This window comes from Bubalus bubalis, chromosome 20 (assembly GCF_019923935.1).
Source record: "Bubalus bubalis isolate 160015118507 breed Murrah chromosome 20, NDDB_SH_1, whole genome shotgun sequence".
Taxonomy (NCBI): Eukaryota; Metazoa; Chordata; class Mammalia; order Artiodactyla; family Bovidae; genus Bubalus; species Bubalus bubalis.
Window position 1 is genome coordinate 20,078,848 of NC_059176.1, and position 15,663 is coordinate 20,094,510.

Consider the following 15,663-nt stretch of genomic DNA (forward strand, 5'->3'; position numbering starts at 1 on the left):
CCGGTTGGATCTCCTTGCTTTAGAGGCAGTAATTATTTCAGCAAGAAAGTTAAGTGGACCATTAGAGGAAATTTTTATTTAAAAGTAGCATAAGACAGGAGACTGCTAAACAGCTAAACCTTGGTCACATCTTTTCTAATAAACTCTTTTGTCAGTTCTTTAGGTAAAGAGGGAATATAAATTTAATGAAAACTACATAGATTTCAGAGGCCTAGTAAATAAGAGATATGAACAATATGAATATTTAATTCAAAAGATTAATCAATGTTGGAGCTTATCTCAACCAAATAATATAACCATTGAATTATCTTTAAATTACTATGTTTAGTTAAACTGTCATTTAAGATTGATATTTACAGTTGATTTACATCCACTGCTACCTATTTATGGCTAGAAGACAGGTGAGTGGAGTGTCACATGTGTAGATTTGATCCCTCTGAGGGGTGAAAATCCTCTAAGGAATTATATGATTAATACAGTTTGGTCAAATGACTGTCTGATCTGTATATTTTTCTTAAATGTATTTATAATTCCATGATCACTGCCCTACCTTTTCCCATGAAGATCCAACTGTATTAGAATTAATCTCTCTCATAGCCTTTAAGGAGGTAAATTAACCTAATGAAAAATTGGATATCAAAAAATCTTTTAAGCCCAATGGTATGTATTCAGGTTTCCCCCCATAAATGTTAGAGTATTTTCTTTCAAGATAATTTTCTGTTGTTTTTGTTTATTTGCTAAGTTGTGTCCAGCTCTTTGTGACCCCCACGGAATGTAGCCCACCAGGTTCCTCTGTCCATGGGATTTCCCAGACAAGAATACTGGAGTGGATTGCCATTTCCTTCTCCAGGGTATCTTCCCAACTCAGGGATCGAACCTGTGCCTCTTGCATTAGCAGGCAGTTTCTTCACTACGGAGCTACCAGGGAAACCAAAATAACTAGCATGTACTTAATGTGTTCTTCATCCCACACTCACAGAAGTGAAGAGTGTGGTCTTATCAAAAGCCTCTCCCCATGGATATGTGAAGAGTGGAATAGAAGACTCCTACTGTGACACAGTCCTTATTTTTCACTCTTATTTTAGATATTTTTATAACTTTTACTTTTTCCTCTATCTCATCCTTTTGTAAAGAGGCACTAAAAACTGGTATAAACACTAATTATTCAAAATATTACAAAACATACTTTGTGTAATACCCTCAAAATCTCTCTTGATAAAAATTTATTTATATAAGAACCAAAATAAAAATTAAACAACTTCAACCAAATATTTAATCATTGTGATTTTCAAACACAAAAAGTTCTAATATTTAAGAAAAATAACAACAAACTTTAAAACTATAATTTATTCAAGCTCTTAACATAAAATCCTTATTCAGCTAGATTTGTCTTGTATGATATGTTCTTTTCGGTCTATAACTGTATAATAAGAGAAGGTGATTTGGATCCCTTGAGGCCCTTTTCAGAAGCTAAAATATATTTTTCTGCATTTGGAATTTCTTTCTAGCAGGTATTCTATAACCCTAATATATGCTTCACACAGTAGCCACATCTGTTCCACCACAGGTGATACAGGCAAAGCTTCCAACAGAATTGCTCAGACATTCAATAAAGCAGTTAGGCAGATGTCTTTGAGTTTCTTTGGTGTACAGTTTTGTTAGATTTCATGCTGATTATGCAACAAACAACTGCTGAAAGTGTGCAATGTGAAATATTATTGACAATATTTTGAAAAGCTGAAGTTAAATTTAAAATCTGACTTGTACAGCTGCTTATACGAGGTGCCTAAAAGAGAATAAAGTAGAAAGATTTACTCTTTTGGTGAGCTGCATGGAGGAAAAGTGGGTAATCATATAAAACTCTTATATGGTACATACATATTATCAGGTATGTCAAAACTTTTAAAATGTGGTTTCACAGTCAACCAATGTTATCATTAACAGTGGCATTTGATAGCTAATGGTGGTCTATTTTTACCTGCTAAGATAAAAGGGAGATAAAGAAGCGCATCAAGCCATCTGTCTCTATTCCCCAAGCTATCCTAGTAATGATTAATATAACCTGTGGTTCCCTTTATAAGACTGCAAATCTGAGTAATAAGAATTAGGTGAACATTGTTACCTTTTCTTAGCTGGAGTTATACTACATATAAGTGAATGGATGAATGCCTTTGCACTGATGCCAACACCTTTTTTTAAAATCAGACACAATATTATGTCCTTACTCTGAGAAGTTTAAATGAGTATACTACCCAAAGCAATCTATAGATTCAATGCAATCCCTATCAAGCTACCAACAGCATTCTTCACAGAGCTAGAACAAATAATTTCACAATTTGTATGGAAAAACAAAAAACCTCGAATAGCCAAAGCGATCTTGAGAAAGAAGAATGGAACTGGAGGAATCAACCTACCTGACTTCAGGCTCTACTACAAAGCCACAGTTATCAAGACACTATGGTACTGGCACAAAGACAGAAATATAGATCAATGGAACAAAATAGAAAGCCCAGAGATAAATCCACGCACATATGGACACCTTATCTTTGACAAAGGAGGCAAGAATATACAATGGATTAAAGACAATCTCTTTAACAAGTGGTGCTGGGAACTCTGGTCAACCACTTGTAAAAGAATGAAACTAGAACACTTTCTAACACCATACACAAAAATAAACTCAAAATGGATTAAAGATCTAAACGTAAGACCAGAAACTATAAAACTCCTAGAGGAGAACATAGGCAAAACACTCTCTGACATACATCACAGCAGGATCCTCTATGACCCACCTCCCAGAATAGTGGAAATAAAAGCAAAAATAAACAAATGGGACCTAATTAACCTTAAAAGCTTCTGCACATCAAAGGAAACTATTAGCAAGGTGAAAAGACAGCCTTCAGAATGGGAGAAGATAATAGCAAATGAAGCAACTGACAAACAACTAATCTCGAGAATATACAAGCAACTCCTACAGCTCAACTCCAGAAAAATAAATGACCCAATCAAAAAATGGGCCAAAGAACTAAATAGACATTTCTCCAAAGAAGACATACAGATGGCTAACAAACACATGAAAAGATGCTCAACATCACTCATTATCAGAGAAATGCAAATCAAAACCACTATGAGGTACCATTTCACACCAGTCAGAATGGCTGCGATCCAAAAGTCTACAAGTAATAAATGCTGGAGAGGGTGTGGAGAAAAGGGAACCCTCTTACACTGTTGGTGGGAATGCAAACTAGTACAGCCACTATGGAGAACAGTGGGGAGATTCCTTAAAAAACTGGAAATAGACCTGCCTTATGATCCAGCAATCCCACTGCTGGGCATACACACTGAGGAAACCAGAAGGGAAAGAGACACGTGTACCCCAATGTTCATCGCAGCACTGTTTATAATAGCCAGGACATGGAAGCAACCTAGATGTCCATCAGCAAATGAATGGATAAGAAAGCGGTGGTACATATACACAATGTAGTATTATTCAGCCATTAAAAAGAATACATTTGAATCAGTTCTAATGAGGTGGATGAAACTGGAGCCTATTATACAGAGTGAAGTAAGCCAGAAAGAAAAACACCAATACAGTATACCAACGCATATATATGGAATTTAGAAAGATGGTAACAATAACCCTGTGTACGAGACAGCAAAAGAGACACTGATGTATAAAACAGTCTTATGGACTCTGTGGGAGAGGGAGAGGGTGGGAAGATTTGGGAGAATGGCATTGAAACATGTAAAATATCATGTATGAAACGAGTCGCCAGTCCAGGTTCGATGCATGATACTGGATGCTTGGGGCTGGTGCACTGGGACGACCCAGAGGGATGGAATGGGGAGGGAGGAGGGAAGAGGGTTCAGGATGGGGAACACATGTATACCTGTGGCAGATTCATTTTGATATTTGGCAAAACTAATACAGTTATGTAAAGTTTAAAAATAAAATAAAATTTAAAAATAAAATAAAATAAAATTGTCTACATAGCAGTTTTAAAGGTAAGAGAAAATGATCGTAAGAATTTAGATATTTTCATGGTTGCCTTTTCTACTTTACCTCTGAAGTGTGCTGCTCTAACTTTAGAGAAAGGATGGAAATATTCTTCCATCTTGTTTTTTATCTTCTCTGTAGATATTGTGGATTGAACATACTTTGATAAAATTATAGACTGTCCCACAGTTTCTTTCCCTCTAATTTCTTGGTGAAAAGATAGGCAAACCAAGGATTCTACTTTTTATTCATTCATAATTGAATAGCTATTTCTCCTTTAACATGCTATACTTAAAAGAACTAAACAAAACCTTAGCAAAGAAACAATCAATAAATAATATGTACATTCATTAATTAAACAAATATATATGATGTGCCTATGTTTGGATCATGGAAAAAGCAAGAGAGTTCCAGAAAAACATCTATTTCTGCTTTATTGACTATGCCAAAGCCTTTGACTGTGTGGATCACAATCAACTGTGGAAAATTCTTCAAGACATGGGAATACCACCACCTGATCTGCCTCTTGAGAAATCTGTATGCAGGTCAGGAAGCAACAGTTAGAACTGGACATGGAACAACACACTGGTTCCAAATAGGAAAAGGAGTACATCAAGGCTGTATATTGTCTCCCTGTTTATTTAACTTCTATGCAGAGTACATCATGAGAAACGCTGGACTGGAAAAAGCACAAGCTGGAATCAAGATTGCCGGGAGAAATATCAATCACCTCAGATATGCAGATGACACCACCCTTATGGCAGAAAGTGAAGAGGAACTCAAAAGCCTCTTGATGAAGGTGAAAGTGGAGAGTGAAAAAGTTGGCTTAAAGCTCAATATTCAGAAAACAAAGATCATGGCATCTGGTCCCATCACTTCATGGGAAATAGACGGGGAAACAGTGGAAACAGTGTCAGACTTTATTTTTTGGGGCTCCAAAATCATGCAGATGGTGACTGCAGCCATGAAATTAGAAGACGCTTGCTCCTTGGAAGGAAAGTTATGACCAACCTAGATAGCATATTCAAAAGCAGAGACATTACTTTGCCAACAAAGGTCCGTCTAGTCAAGGCTATGGTTTTTCCTGTGGTCATGTATGGATGTGAGAGTTGGACTGTGAAGAAGGCTGAGCGCCGAAGAATTGATGCTTTTGAACTGTGGTGTTGGAAAAGACTCTTGAGAGTCCATTGGACTGCAAGGAGATCCAACCAGTCCATTCTGAAGGAGATCAGTTCAGTTCAGTTCAGTCGCTCAGTCATGTCTGACTCTTTTCGACCCCATGAATTGCAGCACACCAGGACTCCCTGTCCATCACCAACTCCCGGAGTTCACTCAGACTCAAGTCCATCGAGTCAGTGATGCGATCCAGCCATCTCATCCTCTGGCATCCCCTTCTCCTCCTGCCCTCAATCCCTCCCAGCATCAGAGTCTTTTCCAATGAGTCAGCTCTTCGCATGAGGTGGCCAAAGTACTGAAGTTTCAGCTTCAGCATCATTCCCTCCAAAGAAATCCCAGGGCTGATCTCCTGACAGAATGTGGTCCACTGGAGAAGGGAATGGCAAACCACTTCAGTATTCTTGCCTTGAGAACCCCATGAACAATATGAAAAGGCAAAATGATAGGATACTGAAAGAGGAACTCCCCAGGTCAGTAGGGGCCCAATATGCTACTGGAGATCAGTGGAGAAATAACTCCAGAAAGAATGAAGAGATGGAGCCAAGGCAAAATCAATACCCAGCTGTGGATGTGACTGGTGATAGAAGCAAGGTCCAATGTGGTAAAGAGCAATATTGCATAGGAACCTGGAATGTCAGGTCCATGAATCAAGGCAAACTGGAAGTGGTCAAACAAGAAATGGCAAGAGTGAATGTCAACATTCTAGGAATCAGCAAACTGAAATGGACTGGAATGGGTGAATTTAACTCAGATGACCATTATATCTATTACTGCGGGCAGGAATCCCTCAGAAGAAATGGAGTAACCATCATGGTCAACAAAAGAGTCTGAAATGCAGTATTTGGATGCAATCTCAAAAACAACAGAATGATCTCTGTTTGTTTCCAAGGCAAACCATTCAATATCACAGTAATCCAAGTCTATGCCCTAACCAGTAACACTGAAGAAGCTGAAGTTGAATGGTTCTATGAAGACCTATAAGACCTTTTAGAAATAACACCCAAAAAAGATGTCCTTTTCATTATTGGGGACTGGAATGCAAAAGTAGGAAGTCAAGAAACACCTGGAGTAACAGGCAAATTTGGCCTTGGAATATGGAATGAAGTAGGGCAAAGACTAATAGAGTTTTGCCAAGAAAATGCACTGGTCATAGCAAATACCCTCTTTCAACAACACAAGAGAAGACTCTACACATGGACATCACCAGATGGTCAACACCGAAATCAGATTAATTATGTTCTCTGCAGCCAAAGATGGAGAAGCTCTATACAGTCAGCAAAAACAAGACCAGGAGCTGACTGTGGCTCAGACCATGAACTCCTTATTGCCAAATTCAGACTTAAATTGAAGAAAGTAGGGAAAATCACGAGACCATACAGGTATGACCTAAATCAAATCCCTTATGATTATACAGTGGAAGTGAGAAATAGATTTAAGGGCCTAGATCTGATAGATAGAGTGCCTGATGAACTATGGAATGAGGTTTGTGACATTATACAGGAGACAGGGATCAAGACCATCCCCATGGAAAAGAAATGCAGAAAAGCAAAACAGCTGTCTGGGGAGGCCTTACAAATAGCTGTGAAAAGAAGAGAAGCAAAAAGCAAAGGAGAAAAGGAAAAATATAAGCATCTGAATGCAGAGTTCCAAAGAATGGCAAGAAGAGATAGCAAAGCCATCCTCAGTGATCAATGCAAAGAAATAGAGGAAAACAACAGAATGGGAAAGACTAGAGATCTCTTGAAGAAAATCAGAGATACCAAGGGAACATTTCATGCAAAGATGGGCTTGATAAAGGACAGAAATGGTATGGACCTAACAGAAGCAGAAGATATTAAGAAGAGATGGCAAGAATACACAGAAGAACAGTACAAAAAAGATCTTCACGACCCAGATAATCACATGGTGTGATCACTGACCTAGAGCCAGACATCCTGGAATGTGAAGTCCAGTGGGCCTTAGAAAGCATCACTATGAACAAAGCTAGTGGAGGTGATGGAATTCCATGTGAGCTATTTCAAATCCTGAAAGATGATGCTGTGAAAGTGCTGCACTCAATATGCCAGCAAATTTGGAAAACTCAGCAGTGGCCACAGGACTGGAAAAGGTCAGTTTTCATTCCAATCCCAGAGAAAGCAATGCCAAAGAATGCTCAAAACTACCGAACAATTGCACTCATCTCACACACTAGTAAAGTAATGCTCAAAATTCTCCAAGCCAGGCTTTAGCAATATGTGAACTGTGAACTTCCTTATGTTCAAGCTGGTTTTAGAAAAGGCAGAGGAACCAGAGATCAAATTGCCAACATCTGCTGGATCATGGAAAAAGCAAGAGAGTTCCAGAAAAACATCTATTTCTGCTTTATTGACTATGCCAAAGCCTTTGACTGTGTGGATCACAATCAACTGTGGAAAATTCTGAAAGTGATGGAAATACCAGACCGCCTGATCTGCCTCTTGAGAAATCTGAAGGAGATCTGCCCTGGGATTTCTTTGGAAGGAATGATGCTAAAGCTGAAACTCCAGTACTTTGGCCACCTCATGCGAAGAGTTGACTCATTGGAAAAGACTCTGATGCTGGGAGGGATTGGGGGCAGGAGGAGAAGGCGATGACAGAGGATGAGATGGCTGGATGGCATCACTGACTCGATGGACGTGAGTCTGGGTCAACTCCCGGAGTTGGTGAGGGACAGGGAGGCCTGGCGTGCTGCGATTCATGGGGTCGCAAAGAGTCGGACACAACTGAGCGACTGAACTGAACTGAACTGAACTGACCCTAGGAATCAAGATTGCCGGGAGAATTAAGGTTGGAATCAAGATTGCCGGGAGAAATATCAATAACCTCAGATATGCAGATGACACACCACCTATGGCAGAAAGAAGAACTAAAGAGCCTCTTGATAAAAGTGAAAGAAGAGAGTGAAAAAGTTGGCTTAAAACACAACATTCAGAAAACTAAGATCATGGCATTTGGTCCCATCACTTCATGACAAATAGATGGGGAAATAATGGAAACAGTTGCAGACTTTATGTTATGGGGCTCCAAAATCACTGCAGATGGTGACTGCAGCCATGAAATTAAAAGACGCTTGCTCCTTGGAAGAAAAGTTATGACCAACCTAGACAGTATATTAAAAGGCAGAGATATTACTTTGCCAATAAAAGTCCATCTAGTCAAAACTTTGTTTTTTTCCAGTAGTCATGTATGGATGTCAGTTGAACTATAAAGAAAGCTGAGCACTGTAGTATTGATGCTTTTGAACTATGGTGTTGGAGAAGACTCTTGAGAGTCCCTTGGACTGCAAAGAGATCTAACCAGTCCATCCTAAAGGAAATCAGTCCTGAATATTCATTGGAAGGACTGATGCTGAGGCTGAAACTCTAATACTTTGGCCACCTGATGCGAAGTACTGACTCATTTGAAAAGACCCTGATGCTGGGAAAGATTGAGGGTGGGAGGAGAAGGGGACGACAGAGGATGAGAAGGTCTGATGGCATCACTGACTCATTGGACATGAATTTGAGTAGCTCTGGGAGTTGGTGAAGGACCAACTGGAAAAACATGACCACTGGAAAAACCATAGCCTTGACTAGACAGACTTCTGTTGGCAAAGTAATGTCTCTGTTTTTTAATATGCTATCTAGGTTGGTCATAACTTTTCTTCCAACGAGTAAGCATCTTTTAATTTCATGGCTCCAATCACCATCTGCAGTGATTTTGGAGCCCCCAAAAATAAAGTCTGACACTATTTCCACTGTTTCCCCATCTATTTTCCATGAAGTGATGGTACCAGATGCCATGATCTTAGTTTTCTGAATGTTGAGCTTTAAGCATTATAAATATATAAATACCATATACCAAATGTCAGTGAGTACAATGAGGAAAAATAGAGGGGAATGGAAGGGATGTTGGGGAGTTGCAAAAACATAATTTTATTCGAGTCAAATGCTTTTGAATAATAATTTGGAAAAAAAGAATATTGCCTATAATTAGTCAGTTTTGCTGTGTATCTCTGTATGCATATATAGGTGAATATAAATATGTAAGTGTAGTTTCTCCATTCTTTGGCTTCCCTGATAGCTCAGTTGGTCAAGAATCCACTTGCAATGCAGGAGACCCTGATTCCATTCCTTGGTTGGGATGATCCACTGGAGAAGGGATAGGCTACCCACTCCAATATTGTGGCCTAGAGAATTCCATGGACTGTATAGTCCATGGGGTCACAAAGAGTTGGACATAACTGAGTAACTTTCACTTTCACTTTATTCAGTTTAAATACATCAACAACATTGCTCTTCCACTTCTAGGGAAAATGCTTAAAAGGCATGACTTCAGAAGTAAATCAGAGCAGAAATAGGAACTATGAGATCAGAATTTGTGTTCTCCTAAACAATCTGGAAACCTGGGAGCCAGAGTTAAAAGAGGAAATACATAGGGGCTTCCTGGTAACGGATAATTGTAGACAGTTGAAAAGTGAATTCAAAATTCTAATCTATGAAGTAGATTTTAAGTAGAAATTAAGTTCAATATGAAAACAAATGATCAAGTGGACTTGGTCTACACACAAGCCCAGGGAAGACATGAAACAGGCCAGAGGTCTGATCTAGAACTCTCAAATGGAAGCTTTTTTTTTTTAATGCCACACCCACTTCTAGGCTACCAAAGATAGTGCGTGTTGGGACATCAAACATGGAGGTGCATCAGGATTTCTATGTAACAGCCAAAAGGCTTTCAAAACAGTGCCTCCAGGTCGGCTTGGAACTGAGAAATGTGCTATAGATAGACAAGATCCTGATCCAATCTGGGCAATCACTCTTCTGTGTTTTTTTTTTCCCTCATTTATGCTATGTTTTGTTAACATTGCAAAATTAAGTATGTGGAATAAATATAAAAGAAGTCAAAAGAATTTATAATCAATCACGCACAATTTTAAGACACCTAAAGCATTATATAAACAGAATTCCCATAAAAATAGCTCTTTTAAAACTCTTACAATGAAAAATGTGTCTCAATTGTACCTTCTATCTAGTGATGGGTTATATTCTAGAATAAATTCATAGAAGAGAATCTAAAATTTTATTTCTACAATAAACTCAATTGATAGCAGTTTTATGGATATTTTCATGTTTCTTCAAAGAGTGAACAAAACGTCAGTGTTTGTAGAAACACTTAAGGCTTCAAGTTCAGAGCCTAAACTAAAAATCCTAAAAATCAGGATTTTTTTTTTATATGACAAAACTGGTTACAAAGAGTATGAGAGTATTTTACTGTACACATATAACACACATATAATACTTAATAGCATATACAGTATTCTTATTTCCACTTTTCAGGAGAGAAAGTTTTACTTTCATAGACTTTACTTTTTATTCTTTCAGAGGTTTAAAGCTATGATATCATATGTAAAGCATAAGACATAAATTAATTTTAGTGTAATATCCACAGGCACACACTACAAGGATCTAAAGTTCATGCATTAGTGGATTAACTCTTGATGAGTGTGATTATGGTTATTTTAATGTGATTTTATTATTTTGTAGAGCATATTTTTCAGAAAAGAAAATAAACTATTTAAATGATAGGAGAGAGGGATGTGAGGAATCCACCCAACAAAAAAGTATAAGGCATAACCGTTTCTATGCTTCTGTGACACCTGCTTGTCTGTTTCTTGGTTAAATGGTCTGTATCATTCAGTGAATGCACAGCACAGATTTTCTTTGTGTTCTGACAGCACTAATATGCTGTCATTGGTCCTGTTATAAAGAATTCTTATTTATTTTCTCCACATCAACTAATTTACATTTCTCTCACCATATATCATTAGTTTCTTCTCAAGTCTAACCATAATTTATGTTTTCACATCGCTGTTAATAGTTGTAGGAATCCCATAACAATACTTTTATTTTTAACCACCTGTAAAAGTCATCAAATATTTAAATATTCTAAATTGTTTAAAAAAACAGTAACGCCATAAAACCCTATTATTTAACAGTATCAGAATAGCTGACTGTTCTTCCTAATATGGCACTTCCTTTCTGGACATTTTGCAACATAATGACATAGATATATATTATTTAGCTGAAAAACTGCTGATTTGAACTATCATTTTTAAATACTGACACATTCTTCCTAAAATATAATTTGATAAGGTATTCTTAGAGCTACGCTTTGAGTTATTCTCAATATATTGTTGGGAAATTTTTATTTAAAAACCAACTTTGCTACAATGGCATTCTTATAAACTATGCTTCAATAACTTAGAAGTGGCAAAAACAACCCTGAAAATTGTCATAATTTTGTCTCCAAAGACCACTGACTTTAATAATAATGAACAACGTGAATCCCTCCAATGTTCAGTAAATTGGCTTTGGAGGGAAATGTTGATTTTTCACATTAACAAAGTAAAATTCAGGTAAAAAGGGAAAAAGGTTCACACTATCTGAAATAGCTCTGAACACACATCCTCATTAGCTAACTTGAAAGGGAATCCTAAAGGGGATAAAATTTCTGTTTGTATCCAAGAGGCACAATCTATCACAATAGAAGACAAGTTTCTAAGGGTGCTTCAGAGTGAATGACAGTTTCATATTGTTGCAGTCTTAAAAAATGAAATCACTCCAAATAATTGTTGTGTAAACATGATATATTCACTCACTGAAGATGTTTTATCACTTCTGTTTACAAAGCAGAACTGAAGCAGACAGCATGAAATTAAGGTCAGAGTTGGATCTGAAACCAGCATATGGTAATAACTGAATAGCATATACAGTATTCTTGTTTCCACTTTTCAGGAGAAAAAGTTTTACTTTCATAGACTTTACTTTTTTTTCTTTCAGAGGTTTAAAGCTATGATATCATATGTAAAACATAAGATGTAAATTAATTTTAGTGTAATATTATTTCCAATAAGCCATCTCATTTAGGTGAATATCTAATTCATAAATTTTCAACCCCCACACCAAAAATGTGTTGCTACAATACAATATGATTTACTGAATTAGATGGGGAAATATGATTTATATGTTGTCAATTAGGTAAGCGGTAATTTATAGAAGTCTGTCAAAGAAGAAAAATGTTTTTACAAATCAGTTTTTTTTTTTTGATTTAATCATTTAATTCTTTGATATGGATATTTCTGTGAGACTGCAGTAAAAAAGCATAACAAGGCAAAAAGTATCAAGAAATGGGTAAGTTTATAAATTAGGATATAGAAACAGAAAAGGAGCCAGGTCAGAGATAGAGGAACCACAATAGAATAGTGTTGATGAATAATGATAATGATGATGAGTAATATTTATTATCCTTTTACTGAGGACCTACTATAGATATAATTACTTTATTTTTTTTCACTTTATACATATTATTCTTTTAAGTAATATCCCATTATTTTAGTGTACATTGGATACATTTTTAAAATTAGAAAAGTTAAGTAGCTTTACAAGGTCACAGAGCTAGTGTGTAGATATGCCTATTGGTTGGTTGGACTTCAGATTTCCAAGCCAGTAGTACAAATCAGTTTTATTTCTATGGATCTGGTTTAAAAAAAAAATTGAAAACTATTACTCAAAACATACAATGTCCCACAAGATTATATCTTTGCACATAATTATTTGACACATTTTATTACTGCCATATCATATCCCTCTCTATTTTATGTGACAAAAAGGATTTAAAACAATATTCTAAAATAACATTTATATTAAAATGCATAGGATGGTTATTTTATTTGAAAATTTTCAGAAAACTTTTTTTCATTTTTATTATGTTGAAAATATAATTCTACTTACATATTCAAAAATCAAGCCTATCTAGATTCAAATAAGTATATTTTTTAAGATACTAATAAAAGACCCATTGGATAGGCTTGAAATATCCAAATAAGAGACTACAAGAACTGTTTTGAACTAATGTAACAAAGTCTGCTATGACAAGTTTGGAGAGATATATACAATCCAGTGAAGTGTGAAGAGAAAGGATTCAGGGAACAGACATGTTAAGCAAATAGCCCACAAGCCATGCCATTCACTGGGAATTCTGATTTTAGCTGAAGGGCAATCAGTCGTGATGGTACACTCAGCAATGGAGACAAGATATGACAATGCATATTGAAGGAGTTTCTGTAGGAGGAGTCCATGCTTTAGCAAGATCATCTTGACAATAGATGGAAAAATAGTCCAAGAAACAAGACAAGGGGGAGAGAGGTTACAAGCTGTTAACGTTTTGTAGGCAAGAGATGATGATTGGGATCTTAATAAAAATAAGGACAAGCCAAAAAAATTGGAATGATTCAGGGAATATAAAATAGATAATCTCAACAAGATTCAGTGATAAACTTTGTATATCAGAGTAAGAAAGAGGCAGAAATTCACGACCAGATTCTAACTCTGGTTTGGTAAATCCACAATGGAAGCAAGGTAATAGAGAAGGTTGATTATTTTTTTTTTAACTGTCAGATTTTTAACTTTGAAGTTACGTGCCTGCAGAAAATGAAAGTAGAGCTGTCGCAGGGAATAGATCATCCTGGTCTGAAGTTTGGGTCAGAAATGTCCATTTGGGAGTAAATGGTATATAAATGGTAAATAAAACTGCAAAAATGAATGGAGGAAATAAGAAACACCAACATAGATATGTGGAAAATTCTTAAAGAGATGGGAATACCAGACCACCTTATCTGTCTCCTGAGAAACCTATATGTGGTTCAAGAAGCAACAGTTAGAACCTTGAACAACTGATTGGTTCCAAATTGGGAAAGGAGTACAACAAGGCTGTATATTGTCAGCCTATTTATTTAACTAATATGTAAGAGTGTTGTTTTGAAGGTTTTAACTTTGCCATTCCAGAAATGCTTCTTTCTCTTATTTTTACTGTCATTTAGGCAAGGAGTGATTTGGTCATCCAGATACAATGCCACCCCCATCCTTAGGTCATTGTCTCCTCTGACACACCTCATTAAAAGGTATCTCTAACAAGACTTTCTACCCTAAGTGGTTCTGGTCACAGTTTTTGCTATATAGGTATAAATGTTTGTGTGACAATAAATAACTTCAATGCTCAGAAACTACCTTACTTCTTTTGTAGAATACATCATGAGCAATGCTGGTCTAGATGAAGAACAAGCTGGAATCAAAACTGCCAGGAGAAATGTTAACAACCTCAGATATGTAGATCATAACACTAATGACTGAATGTGAAAAGGAACTAAATAGCCTCTTGATGGGGGTGAAAGAGGAGAGTGAAAAAGCTGGCTTAAAACTCAACATTCAGAAAACTAAGACCATGGCATCTGGTCCCATCACTTTATGACAAATAGACAGTTAAAAATTGGAAGTAGTGACAGATTTTACCAGATTTTACTGTCTTAGGCTCCAAAACCACTGCAGATAGTGACTGCAGCCAGGAAATTAAAAGGTGATTGCTCCTTGGGAGGAAAGCTATGACAAAACTAGATAGCCTATTAAAAAGCAGAGACATTATAATGCTGACAAAGGTCCAAATAGTCAAAGCTATGGTGTTTCCAGTAGTCATGTAAGGATATGAATGTTGGACCATTAAGAAGGCTGAAGGATGAAAAATTGATGCTTTTGAATTATGGTGTTGGAGAAGACTCTTGAGAGTCCATTGGACACCGATGAGATCAAACCAGTCAATCCTAAAGGAAATCAACCTTGAGTATTCATTAGAAAGACTGATGCTGAAGCTGAAGCTCCAACACTTTGGCCACCTGATGTGAAGGGCCAACTCATTGGAAAATAGAGTTTTCAGTCCTGGGAAGGACTGAAGGCAAAAGGAGAAGAAGGCAGCAGAGGATGAGATGGTTAAATAACATCACTGTAGTCATGTAAGGATATGAATGTTGGACCATTAAGAAGGCTGAAAGATGAAAAATTGATGCTTTTGAATTATGGTGTTGGAGAAGACTCTTGAGAGTCCACTGGACACCAATGAGATCAAACCAGTCAATCCTAAAGGAAATCAACCTTGAGTATTCATTAGAAAGACTGGTGCTGAAGCTGAAGCTCCAACACTTTGGCCACCTGATGTGAAGGGCCAACTCATTGGAAAATAGAGTTTTCAGTCCTGGAAGGACTGAAGGCAAAAGGAGAAGAAGGCAGCAGAGGATGAGATGGTTAAATAACATCACTGACTCAATGGACATGAATTTGAACAAACAAGGGGAAATAGTGAAGGATAGGGAAGGGTGCTGTGTTGCAGTCCATGGGTTCACAAAGAGTCAGACATGACTTAGCAACTGAACAAAAACAATACAGATAAGCAGAGGAGAAGCAGTTTGTAAAAAAACATCAAAAATGACTGGCAGAGATATAGGATTAAAAACTATAAGCATGTAGATATAATATAGGATTCTCTGTTCATTTGGAGTTGTAACTGAACAAGACCCTACGAGGCTTTCCAGAATAGACCCCCACCTTTGCCTTCCCTCTGCCTTTTGTTTGTAGGAAAATTTTAGTCAAAAATAAATTTAATCAGAGAAG